The sequence below is a fragment of the Geotrypetes seraphini genome, chromosome 6 (genome assembly GCF_902459505.1).
Source record: "Geotrypetes seraphini chromosome 6, aGeoSer1.1, whole genome shotgun sequence".
Taxonomy (NCBI): Eukaryota; Metazoa; Chordata; class Amphibia; order Gymnophiona; family Dermophiidae; genus Geotrypetes; species Geotrypetes seraphini.
Genome location: NC_047089.1, coordinates 76086393 through 76110150, shown reverse-complemented (window position 1 = coordinate 76110150; position 23758 = coordinate 76086393).

Genomic DNA, 23758 nt, shown 5'->3' with positions numbered 1-23758 from the left:
AAGAAAGACAGACAGCGGAAAGGGGAGAGAAAGAAAGAAAGAAAAACAGACAGATACATCTACTCTAGCCAGTGGCGTACCTAGGGTATGTGGCACACGGGGCCCATCATTTTTTGACACCCCCATGTAAAAAAATATTTTTTGTAATAAACATGAAAAATAAATGGTCATAATAGAAACAGGCACTGAAAATTTTCTTTTATTGAACCTCATATATGTAACCATTATTCCAAACATAACATAAATTATGTCTGAATTGTCATGACATCAGAAGTACATATGGAATAGTTGCAGGTGATGCTTGTGTTAGTGTTAGTTCTGATTGTGTTAGTTCGGTTTTATGTGTTTATTGAATAGAAGGGATTTTATTTCTTTTTTGAAGGTTTTGTAGTTTGTTGTCGAGGTCAATAGGTTGTAGAGTTGGGGGTCGAGTGTTAGGAGGTTGTCGAACAGTTTTTTTTCTTTTGATGATTTTGGTTGGAAGGTGTGTGAATGGTGCGTGAGTTCTCCTATGTCTGGTTGAGGTGGATTTAATTATTTAGCTGAAGAAATTAGTAATACCCCCCCATTCCACACACATTAATTCTCTTCCATTTTTGTTCCCATTCTAAAAAAACACTAAGTTCCCAGAAAAAAATATATTAAAATAAGAAGTGAAAACAAAGGCCCCTACAGATGAGAACATAACATAAGAATAGCCTAACTGGGTCAGACCAATGGTCCATCATGCCCAGTAGCCCATTCTCATGGTAACCAATCCAGGTCACTAGTACCTGGTCAAAACCCAAACAGTAGCAACATTCCATGCTATCGATCCAGGGCAAGCAGACACTTCCCCCATGTCTTAATAACAGACTATGGACTTTTCCTCCAGGAATTTGTCCAAACCTTTCTTAAAATCAGCAACGCTATCTGCTTTTACCATAACTTCTGGCCACTTCATTTTTAAGCTTAGATCTTTCCTTCCAAACAGAGACCTTGCTAGATATCAAATACAGAAAGAACAAGGTAACTTCACAAGGACTTAGCTGTGCAAGAAATGTGAATCTCCTCATACACCCACCATATAGTGCAAAAATGTGCAAAGGTTTGGTTTTTTCTTTCGATCACTACATAGCCTAATGGCACACAAGCAGCGCTGTTACAAACATATTCTGAAGGTCAATGCTAAGGTTAACAAAGTTTCCTTCCTTGGACCACAAGGAGATACTGACAAACCACTTGAAGAGATCCCAAAACAACTACCCAGGCATAACACCCAAAGACCCACTCAGTGTGTGAACCAGTTGAGTGGAGTGGACTAACTGGGGGGTGGAAATGGGCCCGGAGTTTGCTCAGCAGAATTTCCCAGACCACCTCTTCCTCTCAACACATTGACACGCTGCCACAACCACCACCATTAGGAACACCCCACCAGGTAGGCCAGCAATGCTTATAAACTTTATAAAACACATTATTATATTTTCTTATAAAGCACATATTTTAACTGAACTCTCTGACATCCTCAGCCTTGTCATTCACAAAAATAGAAGGAAGAAAAGTTCCCGTTTTGTGCTGTCTAATGTCCCCGACCTATACAATATTTTTCTTCTGCAGACCCTTCAAAAGTCTGACCAAATCCTCGTTTCACTTGCATTATAAAGTACTGAGGATGCCATCTCTCCCCAATCCTAGGTCCTAAAGTCTAAGACAGTAGCGCAAATTAGTGCTGCCCGATTCAAGAAAAAAAAATAAAATAAAATAAATTTCGATTCGATTCAGCCTATTAAATTGGTTTTTTGATTCAACTTTCCTGCCCAATTGGGTGTTTTTTGTTTTTTGTTTTCAAACATCCTGGTGGGTTTATTTTATAGCTTTTTCACCCCCCTTTGGCTTCTCCTAACCACACTAGCGCTGTGGTGTAAATAAAATAAAGAAACAAAAACAACTTTTCCTCTCTCTGTTAAATCCTAGCTCACATTTGCGGTCTAACACCAGCTCTGGCAGGATACACATTTCAAATCTGACATATTGTAATCACAAAACAGAAAATAAAATTAGTTTTTCTACCTTTTGTTGTCTGGTTATTTTTCAAATCTTGTTGGTCCAAGGCTCTGGTTGTCTTCTGATAACTTGCTTGCCAGGGTCTCCTTCTTCCTTCTTTCTGCATGCTAACCATCCATCTGCAATCTCTGTCCTCCCCATTTCCCTTCCCTCCCCAGGAGGTCTGGCATCTTTCCTTTTTTCGTCTCCCTCTACAGATCCAACTTTTCTTAACTACCCTTTCATCCAGCATCTCTCCCTCTTTCCCCACCACCCCAGGGTCCACCATCTCTCCCTTTCTTTTCCCAACTACCATCTTATCCAGTATATCTATTCCCCCTCCACCATCCCTTGTGTCCAACTTCTCTCCCTTTCTGTTCCTTCCCTCTCTAAATACCATGGTCCATCATCTCTCTCCCTCTTCTCTATTTTCAGACCCATTATTTCTTCCCACCCAAAGTCTAGCATATGTGCGTCTCTTTGAACCCCCCCATTCCCTCCGTGTATTTCTACACTAGGGCCCTCCTCCCTGAAGACCTGTCCCCCCCCTTAAAGGTCTGCATCCCACCCCTGAAGGCCTGTACCCCCCCGAAGGCCTATACCCCCCAAAAGCCTGCACCCCCCGAAGGCCTGCACCCCCCGAAGGCCTGTACCCCCCTGAAGGCCTGCCCCCCCTTGAAGGCCTGCCTGCCTGCCTTCCCGCCCCACCCTAAAGGCCTGATGCCCCGACCCACCCCGAATGACCGCTCGCCCCCCTGGCCTCTCCGCACCACCTACGAAGCAGCCCGCAGTGGGATCGCGTTGCCAGCGATCCCTGCACTGCTTCGGCGCTGCTTCCTCTGCTGCGGTCCCGCCCCTCCTCTGACATCAGAGGAGGGGTGGGACTGTGGCGGAGGAAGCAGCGCCGAAGCAGCGCAGGGATCGCTGGCATCGCGATCCCGCTGCGGGTTGCTTCGTAGGTGGTGCGGGGAGGCCAGGGGGGACGCGTGGTCTTTCGGGGGAAGGGACTGAACGCCAAAGCCGGGAGCACCCCCTCAGGGTTTGCACCCGGGGCGGATCTTCCCCCCTGCACCCCCTTGGTACGCTACTGACTCTAACACCCATTAATATAAAGGGCTTAAACACTTGTGAATAATAATACATAAGTTAAGTATATGCAAAAAAGAAAAAAGGTCATAAGACAGGAAAGGGTTTATTATTTAATACACTTTTAATAGGTGGTTTTAGGGAAATGCACAGCAATTTAACCCCTGTGCTTCTCCCGACGCTCATATACTTCCTATGAGCATTGGGAGCAGTGAGGGCCACTCAGCGCAGCTCTTTGCGCTAAAAACTGGTAGTGCAGTTTAATAGAAGAGGGGAATAAGTGTTTGTAAAATTTGAGGTTTTTTTTTTTTAAGAATCGATCGAAATCTGGAACTGATAAGTCTCAGACAAAGTCATTCTTTTTGTCAGGTTCTGAGCAGGTTTCTGAGATCCTTTGTCCTCTCATTTATGATGCACACTTATTCATTGCTGCATATAGGACCTCTTTTGGATGACACACAATGAGAGTTGGGCACACATTGTTATAGAATAGCATGCAGCAACTCGTATGTGCACAAATCCAATTTGGTGCCGTGGACCACTCAATTCTTGGCACTAATTGGCTTGTCAGCCAATTTAGTTTGGAACACATCTTGGATCAGTGCACAAATATTGGCACCCAATTTTGGGCGCCATGTATAGAATCTGGGGAATTCTGTCTTCTAATTGTCTAATCATATTCTCCTTTCTAATTGTTTTATCCTTCATGTACATCGCTTTAGCCAGTTCTAGGTGTGAAATATTTATACCGGATTAGTAAACAAAAATTCTACTCTCCTTATTGGCACCACTTCTAGAATGTCCAGAAACAGGCATGCAACAAAATCTCATTCAATAGATCTACCAAGCCTTTGGTTAATAAATAAAAATAAAACAGCAAAAACAACAAAAGGAATATAAAATATATTTTATTTTAACATATTTATTAGATCAAATTCCAGTATACAAGAAACAATATACTAGCAAAATACAGATGCATATAATAAGAAAGATATCGGAGAATAACTGTTTATAATTTCACCCCTCTCCCCTCCCCAAATAATAGAAATCTGCAATAGATAGAACAAATGCATTCTAGTTAATCAGATAGAAACATGATGGCAGATAAAGGCCAAATGGCCCATCCAGTCTGCCCGTCCGCAGTGACCATTATCTCTTCCTCTCTCTAATAGATCCCATGTGCCTATCCCAGGCTTTCTTGAAATCACAGTTTCTGTCTCCACCATCTCTATTGGTAGACTGTTCTACCCATCTACCACCCTTTATGTAAAAAAGTATTTCCTTAGATTACGCCTGAGCCTATCACCTCTTAACTTAATCCAATGCCCTCTCATTTCAGAGCTTCCTTTCAAATGAAAGAGACTCAATTCACATGTATTTACACCACATAGGTATTTAAATGTATCTCAAGAAGATGATTAAATGCAGATCTTTGGGGGTTTCTCCCATACCTATTGAATAACATTTTTGGAATTTTTGAATTTAAATGTCTCTATCATATCTCTCCTCTCCTACCTTTCCTCCAAAGTATACAGATTGAGATCTTTAAGTCTGTCCCAGACCACATACCAGTTTAGTAGCCTTCCTTTGGACTGACTCCATCCTTTTTATATCTTTTTGAAGGTGTGGCCTCCAGAATTGTATACAATATTCTAAATAAGGTTGCACCAGAGTCTTATAAAGAGGCATCAATACCTCCTTTTTCCTACTGGCCATAACCCTCCCTATGTACCCTAGCATCCTTTTAGCTTTCACCATCACCTTTTCAACCTGTTTGGCCACCTTAAGATCATCACACCCAAGTAGGCATTAAGGAATTCCAAAATGGTTCCCATGTGACTTGGAATCTTTCTCCTTGAGATGAATCAAGATTGGATAGTTTCTGACGTTCCATCTGTATAGATAATATCTTTTTTTATTGGGCTAACTATTCAGTGGTCTAGTATGGTAATTTTGCTACTTTATCCACATCTTTGGTTAAATTTGAATATGTTTGTAATGCAAAGGCTCCCATTCTTACTGAAAATTTTGAGAAGGGACAGCCTTTTTTGTGGTACTTCTATCATGCATCACCAATGTTGAATGTTGCTACAGCAAGCAGCACAAGGAGATTAAGCCTTCCCTATGGCACAACATTTGAAATAGTTTTAAGAAAAAAAGATTGGCATGAGGAATAGCCCAGATAAAGGAGCCAAGGCAAAACAGAAAAAAAATCCAAAGCAAAACATTGAGTTATTGCCATTGGAGGATAGCAGAACTGCCAGGCTACTCATGCTTACTAGAAACAGAGCTGTGTTCAAGCATCACTGCATGAAAGATGCTCTCAACTGGCCCCTAGCTGAAGCTTGTAATTTGAAGTAGGCAAGGCACAGATGTTTGCGTTTATTAAATATCAACAGGACTTAGCTGCACCACTAACCCTGAACTCAAAAGCTTTTGCCTGTGATGGGTTTCATGCTCCCACTGTTGCCTTGACTTAACTGTTTGATCTGACCAAAGAACTTATTTGAAGGTAAGAAAGGGGCCTACTACAGCATGCACATGCAGTGCAAGGTTAAATGACACACACCAAAGACATAATTTAGCTATAGATGCACAAGCACTAAATGGTCTTTATAACTGTATGGGTTTTGCACAGCATAACATATGCTGTCAGTAACCACAAAGCTGTAATGTGTTTTTACTTTACAGTTTTGATAGAAAATATAATCTAAAATAACTTTGTTTCACCCTGAAAAAGGTAGCCTTAGGGTGTCAATAAAACTAAATGGTAGTTTAAAATAAAAATGATTTTTCTTATTAGTTTACAGCTATTTTTTCTGGGGGCAGTTTCTCCAAATGTTTTATGTTTACATATAAAGAAAAAAATATATTTGTAAACGTATTGTAAATAATAATAGCAGCAGGGATTCATTCACACCACAGTGACAAAAAAGAACAGTTGACAAAATCATAAAAAAACGGAGAAAAAATAAACCTCAATTGTGGGCTGCCGGGACTACACAAGTGCCGGCAAGTTATAAAAAAACTCCGTACAAATATAAATCACTTTCATACTTTAAAGTATAATCTCAAAGGATTTTCAAAAGGTAAATATCAAAAGTTTCAAAATCTTTAGTGATTTGAATGACAATGTCCAAAAATGTCTTATAAACAAGTGATTAAGTCCCAAACTCACTATACTGTGGCAATCAGTTCAGCTGTAAGCAATTCAAAATGGTTAAGTAGCGTAGCTGTAAAACCCGAGTATCAAAATCTATAGAAAAATCTATCACTCATCTGAAGGTGAAATCATTCTTCGTCCCGACAGAAAAGACTTTCTGTTTCGCTTGAAAACAGGCTACTTCAGGGGATCCATATTAAATAGGTTACTTCCACGTTTCTCAGCAACATATCGGAAGGCTGGCTTCTCTCAAAATGGACCTGGGACTGAGAGACGTGCCCGACTCGTTCAAAAAGCAAGAAGGAGCCGGGCGTCATGACATCATCACAAAAACGTGATATGTAATAGGCTAAACACCAGAACATAAAACATTACACAAAATCAAGTAAATCCGGATGAAAAACAAACTGCATTCTCACAAAAAAGGTTGCCATTCATACGCGGAGTTTAAACCCTGCGGTTCTATGGTATGTAAACGATTTATCCATTGTTGTTCTTTCTGCCATAACAACTTTCTTATGTCTCCTCGTCTTAAAGATGGAACAACTTTCTCAATAACCCAACATTTCAGATTTTCGAATTTATGTTCAGAGTCTAAACAATGAGCCACTATAGGAGCTGTAACTTTACGTGTGTTCAAGCAGCTTTTATGCTCTGTTAGCCTTATAGTCAAGCTACGTGATGTTTGGCCCACATAAAACAATTCACAGGGGCATTGTATTACATACACGACGTTAGCTGTTTGACAAGTGGAAGTATGTCTTAAGACATAATATTTTCCATCATTCGGGTTAATGAAATTAGAGATCATAACCATAACCATACAGTTCGAACAATGTCCACATGGGCTGTGTCCTAAAGAGGTTTCCATTCTATCAACATCAAATCACTCCCCAATACTTTAAGGTCCCTATTTTTTATTTACTCCCTAAAATCCACAAAAACACACAGCGACCCCCCGGACGCCCAATTATTTCTGCTCGAGACTCTCTGCTTAATGACTTAACTGATGATTAAACTTTTGGAAACAGACTAGACTGAGCAGCAAAAGGCAGAGCGAATGTAAGGGTTTTATGCACCCTAGGCAGACCTTCAGTTTTGTGCCCCCTCTACCCTCCCAATTACCTTTCAGCTCATTAGAGCTCTCCTGAAATTTTGACAGAAAAACTTAACATCATCCTTTCCAGAACAATTCTGTAAAAATAATTGAACATTATTTTCTTTAATATTAAACATTGTGTTATATATAGATGAGAGGGTTCTATGGGAAGGGCCTTAGGCACCTGGGCCAATCAGGGCCTTAGACTCCTTGCCAGTGCACCCCCTCATACGTTTTTAGAAGACTAGCAGGTGATGAGTTAATTCCCTAACACCGGCAGGCCAGCCTGTTCAAAATGATGGACCTTCCCCTTCCTAGTGCATCTTGGGATGCACTAGGGAGGGGCCTAAAGCCCTGATTGGCCCAGGTACCTAAGACCCCTCTTATGGGTAGGGCCTTAAGTACCTGAGCCAATCAGAGTCTTAGGTCCCTCCCTCCCGATGTGTGTTTTAGGTATGTTTTTGACATGCTTAGGACTTGGGCATTCTACAGGGATAATCAAACTTCTAACAATACCTCTGGGGTACTATTTAGATGTTTGGGGCTAGACATGTTTTAAAAACAAATAAGGATCAAAAAGATGCCTAAACTGACCAGATGACCACTGGAGGGATTAAGGAATAACACCCCCCTTACTCTCCCAGTGGACACCGGCTCCCTCCTACCACCTAAATATGTGAAACCCCCCTCCCCAGTATTTTCCAGTCCGTATTATAGATTCACATGGCTCATATACATGTCCACAGCAGAGGGGCATTCTAAGGGTTACTGCAGTGAATGTCACATTAAAAGTCCCAGAACAGATGTCACTATAACATGCTTATATTACATAGTGAGCCCTCCAAAGCTTACTGTACCTACATAAAGATGACAACTGCAAGCATAAGCATTTCCCCTAACAATATTCCTCCATTGAATAAAACCTGCTATCTTCCAAATAAAAGGATTCCTCAAAAAGATATGGAAAAAATAATGGAGGAGATAAACAGATTGATTTCGGAAATATCTCTGCTCGCTTGGAACAAACTTTGTCTGCAGATACTGAAAGAGCTACTCTCTTAGTATTGTTCGTTTTTGAGCAAGACCTAAATATGATCTTAAAATTATATTTCAAAAATTCCCAAAAATTATTTGGAGATCAAAGACTTTGGATATACCCAGATGTTTCGAAAGTTACTCAAGAGAGAAGAAAATATTTTCTTTCCTTACGGCAAGAGACTCTTAAATTGGGTGCTACATTCCTTCTAGCATACCCCTGTAAATGCCTGGTTAGGTATTTGGGAATTAAATATACTTTTTATTCTTCAGACCACTTAAGGGAGTTTCTAGAAGTTAAAAAGATCATTAAGAATTGATTAAGGCATGGACTTTAGAATATTGCAACCGATAGCACACTAAGGGGTCCTTTTATCAAGCCGCGCTAGCAGGGTTAGTGCGTCGGACATTTCATCACACGCTAACCCCTGCGGCAAGCAAAAAAACTAATGCCTGATCAATAGAGACGTTAGCGACTAGCGCGGCAGGCGGTTTAATGCACGGTGTTCTGCGCGTTAAACCCCCTATTGTGCCTTGATAAAAGGACCCCAAGCCTTTTCTTTTTTTTGAGTTTTTGATACCTTTACTTAGCTCCATTATATTGTGATTACTACTCCCCCATATAGTGGTCTAAGGAAGGGGTAAAATTATATTGTTTATATTGGAAAATTTGTTTTGAATTGTTTCTTTCTCTGTATTACATGGAACAAGATTTATTCTTGTGAATTTTGTGAAAATTTAATAAATAATTAAAATTTTTAAAAAAGGGCTATTGTTGTGGTATACAGGTAGGTACAATAAGTTTTGGGTGGCTTTTGGGACTCACCATACAGATTATAGTGACATGTGTACCTTGGACTTTTTATGTGACATTCACTACAGTACCTCTTAGAGTGCCCCTCTATTGTGCTCAGCTGTCTGTGAACAGTTTGCTAAAAATACTGGCTGCAGGAACGTCCAAAAAGCCTGCTTTTGTGCTTTTTTCATGTGGATGTCTTTATATTTGAGAATGGCCCAAAAAGATAAACGTACTAAGAGCCAAAGTACCTGACAAACCCCCCAAATAGTAGCAACATTCCATGCTACTGATCCCAGGGCAAGCATTGGCTTTCCCCATGTCTGCCTCAGTAGCTGACTATGTACTTCATCTAGGCACTTGTCCAAATCTTTTTTAAATGCATCTATGTTAACTACTGTTAATATATTCTCTGGCAATACGCTCTAGAGCCTAATGATTCTCTGAGTGAAAAAATATTTCCTTCATCTAGGATGGTGCTTCATTGCTATTGTGTTTTTGTTTTTTGCTTTCTCCCTCTCCTCTCTTTGATTGCCCTACACTCCAAAATTCCCATGGTACTTGAGACAATCAGGGCCTTAGGCCCTTCCCCGTGCATCAGATGATGCATTAGGGTGTGGCCTAAGACTGTCATTGCCACGCAGGAGGCTGTAGGAGCAGGAGGGACTGAGCAGCCCTCTTGCTTCCAACTTTTCAAGGTACCGGGAGTGGGAGGAGGCATCTGCTGGCAGGAGAGAGTAGGCATCTCTCCTGCCATTTGTTTTTGGGGTGGGTGGGAGGAAGGAGCGCCGATGGTAGGATGGAATTGGCATCCCTCCTGCCATATTTTTAAGCGTGGGTCAGGTGTTCGGTGGGCCAGCGGGCGGGTAGGGGGTTGTTCAGCGTGCGCGCAGGGGTGTTCGGCCAGCCACAGGGGTACGGGAAGAAGGGGGGGTCGATGGCGCCGATGGCAAGAGGGACTGGGCATCCCTCCTGCCATTTGTGGGTCACAGGGGGAGCATTTTTTTGACAGGTCTCTGCCTTTTATTTTTTTTTATGGGGTAGATATTTTGCATGTGTAACACACGCAAAATATCTGTGCCATGGAAAAAAAATGAATAAAAAAGACAGACAGACCTGTCAAAAAATGGCAGACTGCAGTGGTCGGGTTTTAGGATAGTGAAAACCAGATTCAAAATAGCCAAGCAATTGTTAGTAAATCAATTGCTTGGCTATTTGCATGGTGGTTTTACTAATTTGCATGAGTTGGATCAGATCGAATAGGAGATTAATCGAGCAGCAGTTTAATGAATCAGGTCAGGGTCAGGGAACAATCGCAAAACCAGTAAAACTGATTTTGCGATCGTCATTACAGGATCGGTAAGTTTAGTGAATCTAGCCCATTGTGAGCCCGCCGGGACAGACAGGGAAAAATGCTTGAGTACCTGCATAAATTCATGGAAACAGTTCTGAGCTCTCCTGGGAGAACGGTATAGAAAATTGAATAAAGAAAGAACTCAGAGCTCCTTTTATCAAGCAGTGGTAGAGTCTTTTACCGTAGGCCGGTAAGGTAAATGCTCTGATGCTCATTCAATTCCTATGAGTGTCAGAGCATTTACCTTGCAGGCCCACAGTTAAAGGATCTACTACTGCTTGATAAAAGGAGCCCTCAATGAAAGACTTATTTGTTCTACAGAAAAATACAGAAAATTCCGGTTTTATGATTGTTAGTTCAGTATGAAACTTTTCTGCTAACAAAATATTCATTGCAAGAAAGCCCATGCAATCCTATTCCATAAAATGCACAGAACAACCTAACAAGCTACAGATATGCAAATCCTGTTTTATTCTAAACCAAATTAAGCCCTAGAGTTTAATATCAGAGATATAGTTCAGAAGATATAATGGACCATCTGGTGTGCCGTACCTATTAAATTCTAGTTAACATGGATTTATGATCAAGAGATCCTGTTGAAACAAATATGGTTGGATATTTAAACCAGGTGGCCAATGAATAGAAAAATGTAACTTGCTGACCATAAAATTGTTATTTCATGGGGGAAATCAAGATGGCCGACACCCAGCACCAGCTTGCTGATTGAGCTCTGCGTATTCAAACTATTTCTTTTTCCTAAAGTGCTACAGATTTTGTATCATCAATAACAGTAAAAATTAAATTAAAAATAAAATGTTATCAATCAGATCTTCTGATGTCAATTTAATGCCTGATGGATGCCTTTGTACAAGGTTAGCAACACATATCATAGCATAATAATATAGCAGGCAGCTGAAATCTGCAGCAGCTCTCCAAGGCTCAGGCCTTAGGTTATTCTGAGCCATGAGCTTCCAACATCTCCTCTGCTTTCTGATGGTACATTTGAGTCTATGAATTTTCTCAATATGCATACCAAGCACATAGACATTTGTATAGTAAAACTGAAGACAGCAAGAAAAGAAACAATGCATTGAGTAAAAACAGGAAAAAAAACAACACAAAAGTGTTATTCAGCATCGGTCCACCATAATATGGATTGCCCTATGGGTTTTCTATGCCTCTTCTGAATCCAGTTAATGGAAGTGATGACATGATCAAAGTGGGAAATATCAAGCCTAAAGTGAGAAGGAGATCGGGAATACTGCATACCTTTAAAAAAAAATCTTATTGGTTTCAAAATTGTTATAGGTTTTTTTATATGTCTTATTCTGTTAGAGTTATTAATTTATTTTAGCAATGAATTATATTTTAATGTAACTAGTTTATTTTTTGTTAAGTATTCAGATTTACTATTATATTGTATTTTTTATTTACTCTTTCAGCAGTAGGTCAATGTAAACCAGACAGGAACTTTTGGGATGTTTTGGTATAGAAACTTCTGTATTAGATTAGATTATACTAGACAAGAAAGTTCCCTTTATTAGTAATGTTCATGAATATTATTGAGATCAAATGATCTTCTGATATGCTACTAGGTACCATTTTATCAAGCCACACTAAGTTTTTTTTTTTTTTTTTTTAATTTAAAATTAGTAATGCTAAACAATACCAGGATATATTAGTACAACAAATAACATGACATACATAAGTTTGGCTGCTGCAGTAAAAGCTCTGATGCTCATAGAATTCCTATGAGCATTGGAGATTTACCGCAGCATCCAGCGATTAAAACCCTAACACAGCTTGATAAAAGGGGTCCTTAGTGATCTGTAAACTGTTGCTAAAATCATCTCTAGTACCTGAAGATTGGAGGGTGGACAATGTTACACTGATTTTTTAAAAGGGTTCCAGGGAGATCCGGGAAATTACAGACTTATGAGTCTGATTTCAGTGCCAGGCAAAAGAGTGGAAACAATCATAAAAAATAAAATTGTGAAACATGTTGAAAAACTTGATTTAATGGGAGAGAGTCAGCATGGATTCAGCCAAGGAAGGTCTTTCCTCATCAATTTGCTGGACTTCTTTGAAGGTGTTCAAAATATGGATAAAGGTGAGATGGTTGATGTACTCTATCTAGATTTTTAGAAAGCTTTTGACAAAGTTCCTTATGAGAGGCTCATAAGAAAATTAACTAGTCATGGGATAGGAGGCAACGTTCAGTTGTGGATTAAGAATTGGTTATTGGACAGAAAACAGAAGGTAGGGTTAAATGGCCATTTTTCTCAATGAAGAATGGTAAATAGTGGAGAACCACAGGGATCTGTTCTAGGACAAGGGCTATTTAACTTATGTATAAATGATCTGGAAATTGGATAGAAGAGTGAGGTGTTTAAATTTGTAGATGACACTAAACTGTTCAAAGTTGTTAAAATGCATGAAAAATTTGCCTGGTCAGACTCTTAGGGCATGTTCATTACATTCCAGGATGCACCGGGAGAGGCCTTATGCATCTGAGCTGATAAGGGCCGTAGGCAACTCCTTAGTACATCCCAGGATGCACTGGGAAGGGGAAGGCCCACCATTTTGAAGAGGCAGGCATGCTGGCTGGAGGGAGTAAGTATCCCTCCGGCCAGCCTTTCTTCAACAAAGGTATGGAGGTGGGGGTGGGTGTCTGGGTGGGCTTTGAGGTGTCGGGAAGGTGTTGAGGTTCAGGGGGTATCAGGGAATTTGAGGTTTGGGGTATGTTTGGGGGTGGGTGTTGGGGATATGCTGCCACAGCTGGCTAGGCTGATCATGGCAGGGGTATTCCCCCCATCAGCTGAGCCGGCAGGATTCCCAGAAGCTGCAGCTTTGGGGAGGCCTGTTGGCTCAGCTGATTGGGGATTCCCTATCTTTGCTTTCAGTCGAAGGCACGATTCTCTAACTGACACCTGTGACATAGGCACCGGTTAGCGCATCTGTCCATTAGGCAGATGCAATTCTGTTTAGGATGTCGGTACATGATTCTCAGCTGCTTCTTAGGCAGCCACTGAGAACGGCATCCTATACAGAATAAGACCCTGTGTAAAGCCCTCGATGGAGACTGCCCCAGCTTTGTTCGTTGGGCAAAGGCATCAGAAAGGTGGAGACCACATGGGCCATGGCCCCATAAGAAATTGGTAATTGTAAGTATGGTTCTCCCAACTCCCCCACCTACCACCTCCCTGCTGCTGTAATTAAAAATCTTTGGGCAGCCGGCAGCACAATAAAGCCAGCCTCCCGCCATTGGCCTGCTCCAGAAGTGTTCTTTCTGCAGCATCCTGCCTACATAGGAAGAGGAAGTGCTATAGAAAGAACATTTCCAGGGCAGGCCGACAGTGGGAGGCTGGCTTCGTTGTGCTCAAACAGTTTTTATTACAGCAGCACGGAGGTGATAGGTGGGATCATCGGGAACGGGGGAGAGGTTGTACCACAGAATTCAGCTGAGCGTGGAGGAGGGAGGGGCTAGGGTTGGGAATGAGGGAAGGACAGATGCTGGGGAAGCAAGGACAGATTTGGGAGGAGTTTGGAAAGACAGGAAAGGACAGTTGCTGCATAGGCTATGAGGGTGTTGGGAAGGACAGATTCTGCACGGGCTGGAGATTAGGAAGAGAGGGAAAAAGAGATGCATGAATGGGGTGGTGGGAAGGGAGTGAAAGAGAGATACTGCCGGTGGGTGAGAGAAGAGAAAAAGAGAATTGTTGGACATATGGTTCTGTGGAGTGGGAGGAAAGGAGAGATGGTATACATTGGGAAAGTAAGAAAGAGGGAGAACTGTTGGTGGAGAGGAGGGAGGGAGAAATGTAAACCAGACAGGAACTTTTGGGATGTTTTGGTATAGAAACTTCTGTATTAGATTAGATTATACTAGACAAGAAAGTTCCCTTTATTAGTAATGTTCATGAATGAGGGAGGGAGAAATTATAGAAGAGGAGGGATAATTGTAGAAGAGTTATACACAGTTTACATGTGTAAAGATACATTTTTAAGTAGCCATTTTAGAAGAGGCATTATTTAGACAGTACATGCATACAGTAGCATGTAGAGATTTAAAGGAGTTCCAATGAGCATCGGGAGCAGTGCAGATCATTTGGCATGCCAGCTTGAGATTTAAAAAAACGCTTTCATGGTTATGTAAAAGGAGGGGGGGGGGGGTTAGATATGCTGGTATAAGTTCATAATATTCCCTATGGGCTTTAATTAAAATTTTGAAATGGATTCTTATAGTATATTGGCAACCAATGAAAGTGCAATATGTGTGTATCAAAATATGTCATGCCTCTTCACTAAAGAAGTATTTAATGGAATGTAATTGATGTAAAGTATAGAAACATTTTTTTGATAAGATAAAAATGTGTTCTGACAAAGATAATTTATGACAAAAATAATCCCAATAAAAGATAGGCACCTATCAATCACACAGAATCATGCTCAGTTGCGCCTAACTTAAAACTAAGATTCCTGTAACGTAGCCCATGGTTTTAAAGACCTACATTATAGGAGCCTAAGTCCTTTAAAGCAGTGTTCTTCAACCTTTTTACACCCATGGACCAGCAGAAATAAAATAATTATTTTGTGGACCGGCAAACTACTAAGACTGAAATTTTGAAAAAAACATTTCCGCCCCATCTCCACGAGCTCAGTCCCTGCAAACCATCTGATCCCATCTGCACAAGCCTCAGTTATGATTTTATATTGAACGTATTTTATTAAAGTATAAAAAGAAACAATATTCTGTACAATTGTCATTTTATAAATACAAATATACAGAGCAAGGACCAACAAAACCCCTTTCTTCCCTCCCCTTCACATATATCTCCTCTATTAAAAAAACTGAACAAGCCAAGTTGTTACAGAATGCTACACAGAAATATCATGCTAACAGTATACTGAAGTCACACATGACAGGAATAGTAGGGGAGTCCCCCCCTGGTCAGAGAGCCCTAAGCCAGCTGGAAGCTAAAGAATCACTGCCTGGGCTTTACAGTCCCCAGTTATGTCTCTAGCAGGATATATATTTCTAATCTGATATATTCTAATGACAAAATAGAAATAAAATTATTATTTTTTTCTATCTTTTGTTGTCTCTGGTTTCTGCTTTCATCTTCTTTTCACTCTTTTCCTTCCAGTGTCTGCCCTGTATCTTCAATCCAGCATCTGCCCGTTCCATCCACTGTCTGCCCTCTCCCCCTTCCATATGTATCTGACTTCTTTCTATGCCCCTCTCCCCTTTTTACATCATTCATTCCAGCTTCACTGCTGTCTTCATTTTTATCTCTCCTACACCAGATCTAGCATCTTTATCTCTTTCATTTATCTGCTGACCCCCTTTCCAGCATCAATCTTTCTCTACTTTCTCATTCCTCTTTCTATCCCCTTTCCCTCATCTGATCTCTCCATTCCACCCTGACCCCCTTCCCCTCCTGTAATCTCCCTGTCAGCTGTTTCCTTCCTTTTTTCCTTCTCCCTTCCCTCCTCTCCCCTATCCAACATTAACTCTCTTCCCACCCCTTTCCCTCCTCCCATCCCAGTAGCATCTCTCCGTTTACCTCCCTCCAGGTCCAGTAGCAGCTCTCTCTTTATTCAGCAGATTCCCAGCCTCCAACAGTGGCTTCCTCTCCTTCCAGCAGCTCTCAGTACTTGCCTGCAGCAGTGATTTCCTTAGGCAGCCTTGGGTCCGTTGCCGCCTCTGAGGAAAGGGGAAGTTGCCGAAGTGAATCACTGCCTGGCAAGTACGAGAGCTGCTGGGAGGGGAGACATCCACTGTCGAAGGCTCCCCATGATCTTGCTCCTGCGCACCCTGCACATTTGTGCCCCCCCCAAGCCGGCACAAACAGCGTTGCACTGCAGACCCTGCTGCCCAAGATGAGCCTGAGGCCCCTACCCGCCACCCTGCCCTCGAGTCTCGAAGAGTGAGCAGCCCGCATACAGGAAAGCTCAGGAGCAGCGCCGCACCACTCGCTCACCTGTGGATGCTGTCAACAACCCGGTGGCAGCCAGTGAACATGGCATGACACCGCAGCCACATGAGCTGAACCCGCTGCACTCTCAGCCCAGACGCTGCCAATGGCCCCAATCCACACGCTGGCCCCATGTACGCTGACCATCTCCCTTGTATCTGCAACTCTCTCCCTTCCACCTGCACCTTACCTGCGGCCCTCTTTGGCGACTCAGCAGGGTCAGTGATCAAGACAGGCTGCTGACGTCGGGACCTTTCCTCTCTGAGTCCCGCCTATTTTGTTTCAATTTCCTGTTTCCGCATAGGTGAGACTCACAGAGGGAATGCCCCGACGTCAGCAGCCTGTCTTGATCGCCCGAGGCTGGGTGAAACAGCAGATTCCCACCAATACCACTGGGGCAGGAAATTTAACCGCGTCAATCTCGCCAGCCCTGCGCGGATTGGCAGAAAATTTATGTGGACCGACACCGGTCCGCAGACCGGCGGTTGAAGAACAGTGCTTTAGAGCAGTGTTCTTCAACCTTTTTACACCCGTGGACCGGTAGAAATAAAATAATTATTTTGTGGAACGGCAAACTACTAGGACTAAAATTTTAAAACCCCTTTTACGCCCCATCTCCGCAAGCTCGGTCCCCGCAAACCATCTGATCCCATCTGCACAAGCCGTAATTATGATTTTATATTGAACGTATTTTATTAAAGTATAAAAAGAAACAATATTCTGAAAAATTGTGATTTTATAAATACAAATATACAGAGCACGGACCAACAAAACCCTGTCTCCCCTCCCCTTCACATATATCCCCTCTACTATCAAGAAAACTGAACAAGCCAAGTTATTATAGAATTCTACATAGAAATATCATGCTAACAGAATACTGCAGTCCCCAGTTATGTCTCTAGCAGGATATATATTTTAAATCTGATGTATTCTAATGACAAAATAGAAATAAAATTATTTTTTTCTACCTTTTGTCTCTGGTATCTGCTTTCATCTTCTTTTCACTCTTTTCCTTCTAGTATCTACCCGTTCCATCCAATGTCTGCCCTCTCCCCCTTCCATATGTATCTGACTTCTTTCTATGCCCCTCTTCCCTGTACATCCAGCCTGTTCCTCCTCTCTCCTTTTTACATCATTCATTCCAGCTTCACTGCCTTCTTCATTTTTATCTCTCCTACACCAGATCTAGCATCTTTATCCCTCTCTCATTTCTCTGCTGACCCCCTTTCCAGCATCAATGTCTCTCTACTTTCTCATTCTTCTCTCTCCCCTTTCCCTCATCTGATCTCTCATTCCACCCTGACCCCCTTCCCCTCCTTTAATCTCCCTGCCAGCTGTTTCCTTCTTTTTTTCCTTCTCCCTTCCCTCCTCCCTCTATCCAACATTAACTCTCTTCCCATCCCTTTCCCTCCTCCCCTCCCAGCAGCATCTGTCCTTCTTCTCCCTTCCCTCCTCCCTCTATCCAACAATAACTCTCTTCCCATCCCTTTCCCTCCTCCCCGCCCAGCAGCATCTCTCCTTCTTCTCCCTTCCCTCCTCCCTCTATCCAACATTAACTCTCTTCCCATCCCTTTCCCTCCTCCCCTTCCAGGAGCATCTCTCCTTCTTCTCCCTTCCCTCCTCCCTCTATCCAACATTAACACTCTTCTCTTCCCATCCCTTTCCCTCCTCCCCTCCCAGCAGCATCTCTCCTTCTAACTTTCTCCAAGTCCAGTAACAGCTCTCCCTTTATCCAGCAGCTTCCCTGCCTCCTACAGTGGCTGTCTCTCCTTCCAGCAGCTCTCAGTACTTGCCTGCAGGAAGTTGCCGGTAAATCACTGCCCTGGCAAGTAGGAGAGCTGGTGGGAGGGGAGGAAGTCACTGTGAAGGCTCCCCAGGATTTTGCTCGCACACGCTGACCATCTCCCTCCACCTGCACCTGTATCTGCGGCTCTCTCCATTCTACTTGTAACTTCCCCACGGCCCTCTTCAGCAACTCGGCAGAGGCAGCGATCAAGACAAGCTGCCGACATTGGGACCTTCACTCTCTGAGTCCTGCCTATTTTGTTTCAACTTCCTGTTTCCGAACAGGCGAGACTCAGAGAGGGAAGGCCCCGACGTCGGCAGCCTGTCTTAATCGCCTGAGGCTGGGAGCAACATTAGTGAGCAGGAACCGCAGTAGGCAGGAAATTTAACTGCCGACTTGATCTCGCCGGCCCTGCGCGGACAAGCAGAAATTTTCTGCGGACCGGCACCGGTCTGCGGACCGGCGGTTGAAAAACTGTGCTTTAGAGAATCATACCTAGCAGCGCATAAGTCTTTCTCTACCCCTAAACATGCCTATTTTGGTGTAAGGCACTGCTAGGCAACATGAGATAGGCATCTATATTTTGTAGAATTGCAACTAAAAAGATAGGCGCCTATCTCCCAATGCAATTGAAAAAAAAAAATTAGAGTATGAGCTCATTATTGAAGCCAATTACTGATTAAGGTCCCCTTTTATCAATCTTCCCTCTGGAACTCGCTGCCCAGTTACTTATGCATAGAATCCGCATTAAACCAATTTAAATCCAAGCTGAAAACCTTCTTGCATTTGGACAATAACTGTCCTTTTAAAGACTAAAACAATGCTTTTCCGTTTTTATCCCTACCTATTGTTTTTTCCCTTCTCTGTGTTCTTTTCTCCATTTTCCCATTTGTTGGACATAAGTCTGTATGTCATGTTATTTGTTGTACTAATATATCCTGGTATTGTTTAGCATTACTAATTTTAAATTTGATTTTATGGTATTTTCATTGTACACTGCCTAGAAGTTTGATTAAGTGGTATAAGAAATTTTAAATAAACTTGAACTTGAAACTTGAATTCCTATGCGCGTCGGAGCTTTTACCCCAGTGGCCATCGATTAAAAAAAAAAACCAAAAAACTAATCTGGCTTAATAAAAGGGGACCTAACTTTTGTGACTAACTTTAGGTGCCTATTTATTTAGGTGCCTCATAGCATTTCTCCCTAAAAATCTAAAACGTTCTACCACAGGAATAGGTATATCAAAAAGTACTGGAGATTGGAAAGGATAGAAACATAGAAACATAGAGAAACATAGAGTTTGACGGCAGAAAAGGGCCGGCGGCCCAACAAATCTGCCCACACAAAAACCCTCCCTCCCACAAGTCTACTCAAGACAACCCCCCCACCTGAAGTATCCATCTTTTAAGCAAAACTCTGTGGTACCCCCACCTGTTGGTCCCATCGACACTTGAAGTCAAGCACGCTACTGGCCTCGACCACCTGGCGAGGAAGACTATTTCATCGATCGATCACCCATTCAGTGAAGAAGTATTTCCTGGTGTTGCCATGGAATCTTCCTCCCTTAAGTTTTAAGGGATGCCCTCGTGTCGATGTGGGACCCTTCAGAAAAAAGATTTCATCCTCCACTTCAATGCGACCCGTGATGTACATAAGTACATAAGTACATAAGTAGTCGCCTCCGCCGGGGCAGACCAGAGGTCCATCCAGCCCAGCGGTCCGCTCACGCGGCGGCCCATCAGGCATATTGCCTGGTCAGCGGTCCCTGACTAATTTTATGCCTACCTCTACACTTATCTCTAAACCTTCCACTGCTCTTATCTGTACCCCTCAATCCCTTTGTCTTCCAGGAACCTATCCAGGTCATCCTTGAAACCCTGTACTGTGCTATTTCTTATCACGGCCTCCGGAAGGGTGTTCCATGTGTCCACCACCCTCTGTGTGAAAAAGAACTTCCTTGCGTTTGTTTTAAACCTGTCCCCCTTCAATTTCATCGAGTGACCCCTTGTTCTTGTGGTTTCTTTCAAATTGAAAAATCTGTCTTTATCAACCTTTTCGATGCCCCTCAGGATCTTGAAGGTCTCTATCATATCTCCTCTGAGTCTCCGCTTTTCCAGGGAGAACAGCCCCAGCTTCTTCAGTCTGTCAGTGTATGTAAGGTTTTCCATACCCTTAATCAGTTTAGTTGCTCTTCTCTGGACTCCCTCAAGCATTGCCATGTCCTTTTTGAGGTACGGTGACCAGTACTGTACACAGTATTCCAGATGCGGGCGCACCATAGCCCGGTACAGTGGCAGGATGACTTCCTTCGTTCTGGTCGAGATACCCTTCTTAATGATATCTAACATTTGGTTTGCTTTCCTCGAGGCTGTGGCGCATTGTGCCGACGCCTTCAATGTCGTGTCTACCATCACTCCCAAGTCTCTTTCCAGATTACTGACCCCTAGCATTGATCCCCCCATTTTGTAAGTGAACATCGGGTTCCTTCTCCCTATATGCATGACCTTGCATTTCCCTACATTGAAGCTCATTTGCCACTTTTTCGTCCATTCTTCCAATGTCGTAAGATCCCTTTGGAGATTCTCGCAGTCAACCGTGGTTTCAACCTTGCTGAATAGTTTGGTGTTATCTGCGAATTTGATGACCTCGCATTTTGTTCCCGCCTCCAGGTCGTCAATGAATATGTTAAACAGGAGCGGTCCCAGCACCGATCCTTGAGGAACCCCGCTCGTGACCCCTTGCCAGTCCGAGTAATGGACCTTTACACCAACCCTCTGCTTCCTGTCTGCCAGCCAGTTTTTGATCCATCGGTTGACCTCTCCGTGCACCCCATGATTCCATAGCTTCCTGAGCAACCGCTCATGTGGTACCTTATCGAAGGCTTTCTGGAAGTTTAGGTAAATTATGTCTATGGGTTCACCTTTGTCCACCTGGTTATTTACCCCCTCAAAGAAGTACAACAAGTTTGTGAGGCACGACCTACCCTTGCAGAACCCATGCTGGCTCGACCTTAGCTGTCCATTTTTTTCGATATGGTCACAGATGCTGTCCTTAATCAGTGCCTCCATCATCTTTCCCAGGACCGATGTGAGGCTTACCGGCCTATAGTTTCCCGGGTCGCCCCTCGAACCCTTCTTGAAGATGGGCGTGACATTAGCTATTTTCCAGTCCTCCGGGATCTCTCCAGTTTTTAGGGATAGGTTGCATATTTGCTGAATGTTTCTATCATGTCCCCTCTTTCTCTGCACTCCTTGAGAGAATATAAGCGAAGTCTGGTTAGGCATTCTTCGTATGGGATGCCTTTAAATCCTGAAACCATCCTAGTGGCCATTCTTTGGATCAACTCCATTTTCTTCACATCCTTTTGATAATGAGGCCTCCAAAACTGGACACAGTATTCCAGGTGAGGTCTCACCAGGGATCTGTATAATGGTAGTATGACTTCAGGCTTTCGGCTGATGAAGCTCCTTCTGATGCAACCCAGTATTTGTCTAGCCTTTGCTGAAGCTCTCTCCACCTGATTGGCAGCTTTCATGTCTTCTCGGATGAGAACTCCCAAGTCCCTTTCTGCGGTGGTTCTTGTTAAGTTTTCACCGTTTAGGGTGTATGTTCTGCATGGATTTCCGCTCCTGAGGTGCATTACTTTGCATTTTTTGGCATTAAAGTTTAGTTGCCAAGTGCTGGACCATTGTTCCAATAGAAGTAGGTCCTGCTCCATAGCGCTTGGCTTGGTTGCGCTGTCTGGTTCTTTTGTCCTGCCCACGATGTTACTTAGCATCGGACCCAAGACCAAGCCCTGTTATTTAGCAAGTGATTATTTTGTCTACTGTACATTTAAAATTAGTTTATGATTCCTAAGGCACTGGGCAATAGATCTCAGACATAATTGTATGAGTGATTAAGATGGATATACTTTAGCAATTAGTAAAATATCATCTGCATAGCAGTATACCTGAATATACTGTAAAGGTCCTGAATAAACACAATAAGAGGACATAAGAAGAAATTAAAGAGTAAGGGAGACAACGAAGAGCCTTGACCACTCCAGAATCAATCTGAATTGTATTTAACAATTTGGATTGAAACTTTATTGCAAATGATTTGTATGTTAAAGAAAGTTCAAAATTTCTTTCTTTCACTGGCTTGGTCCTGGACAAGGTCCTTCTCTCTGCCCTTAAGTCAGTCCAATAAAAACATTTTCCTTGTTTTTTTGTTTGTTGTATTTATATTTATTAACCTTTTAAAATGGACTAATATGGCAAGCAAACTACTTTATCTCTCTCTGTTTCAACATTTTGATCCTGCCTTTTGAAGATAACTTATTCTGAAGGATATATTCCTGAGAAATTGTCAGCTTTCTCCCAAGATATAGTTCAAACTTTACGCCATCTCTCTTGTAAGCAGCTCTCCCAGAGCTCAGAATTAACTCACATATTACATTTCAACTTTGTTTGACAATACCACAAATATAATTATATCTAAGCAGTTTACAATATAAAAGTAATGCCGGGTAGGAAAGTGAAGAACACACATAAGAACATAAGAACATAAGAAGTTGCCTCCACTGGGTCAGACCGAGGTCCATCTCGCCCAGCGGTCCGCTCCCGCGGCGGCCCATCAGGTCTGCGACCTGTGAAGTGGTTTCTGTCCTCTTCTATAACCTACCTCAAGTTATATCTGTACCCTTCAATCCCCCTATCCTCCAGGAACCTATCTAAACCCTCCTTGAACCCCTGTACAGAGTTCTGGCCTATCACATCCTCCGGAAGCGCATTCCATGTGTCCACCACCCTCTGAGTAAAAAAGAACTTCCTAGCATTTGTTCTAAACCTGTCCCCTTTCAATTTCTCCGAGTGACCCCTAGTTCTTGTGGCTCCCCACAGTTTGAAGAATCTATCCTTATTTACTTTCTCTATGCCCTTAAGGATTTTGAAGGTTTCTATCATGTCCCCTCTAAGTCTCCTCTTCTCTAGGGAGAACAGCCCCAGCATTTTTAACCTGTCGGCGTATGTAAAATTTTCCATACCTTTTATCAGTTTAGTCGCCCTCCTCTGCACTCCCTCGAGTATCGCCATGTCCTTCTTGAGATATGGCGACCAGTATTGAACACAGTACTCCAGGTGCGGGCGCACCATTGCGCGATACAGCGGCATGATGACTTCCTTCGTCCTGGTTGTGATACCCTTTTTGATGATGCCCAGCATTCTGTTTGCTTTCTTTGAGGCTGTCAAGGAAGTCTATAGTGCAATCAATTTAAAAGTCAAATTAACTGTAAAGTTCTGAGGATGCATGGCACATCCCAGGTGCAGTAATGTTCTCAGTCCATTAAATTATTTCCATAACTCAAGAAAGAATGTAAATCTTAAAGAGGTTGTGGAAAGGGGGGGGGGAAATAATATGTGCCTGATCAGTCATATTGTCTATGGAACACACCTGCT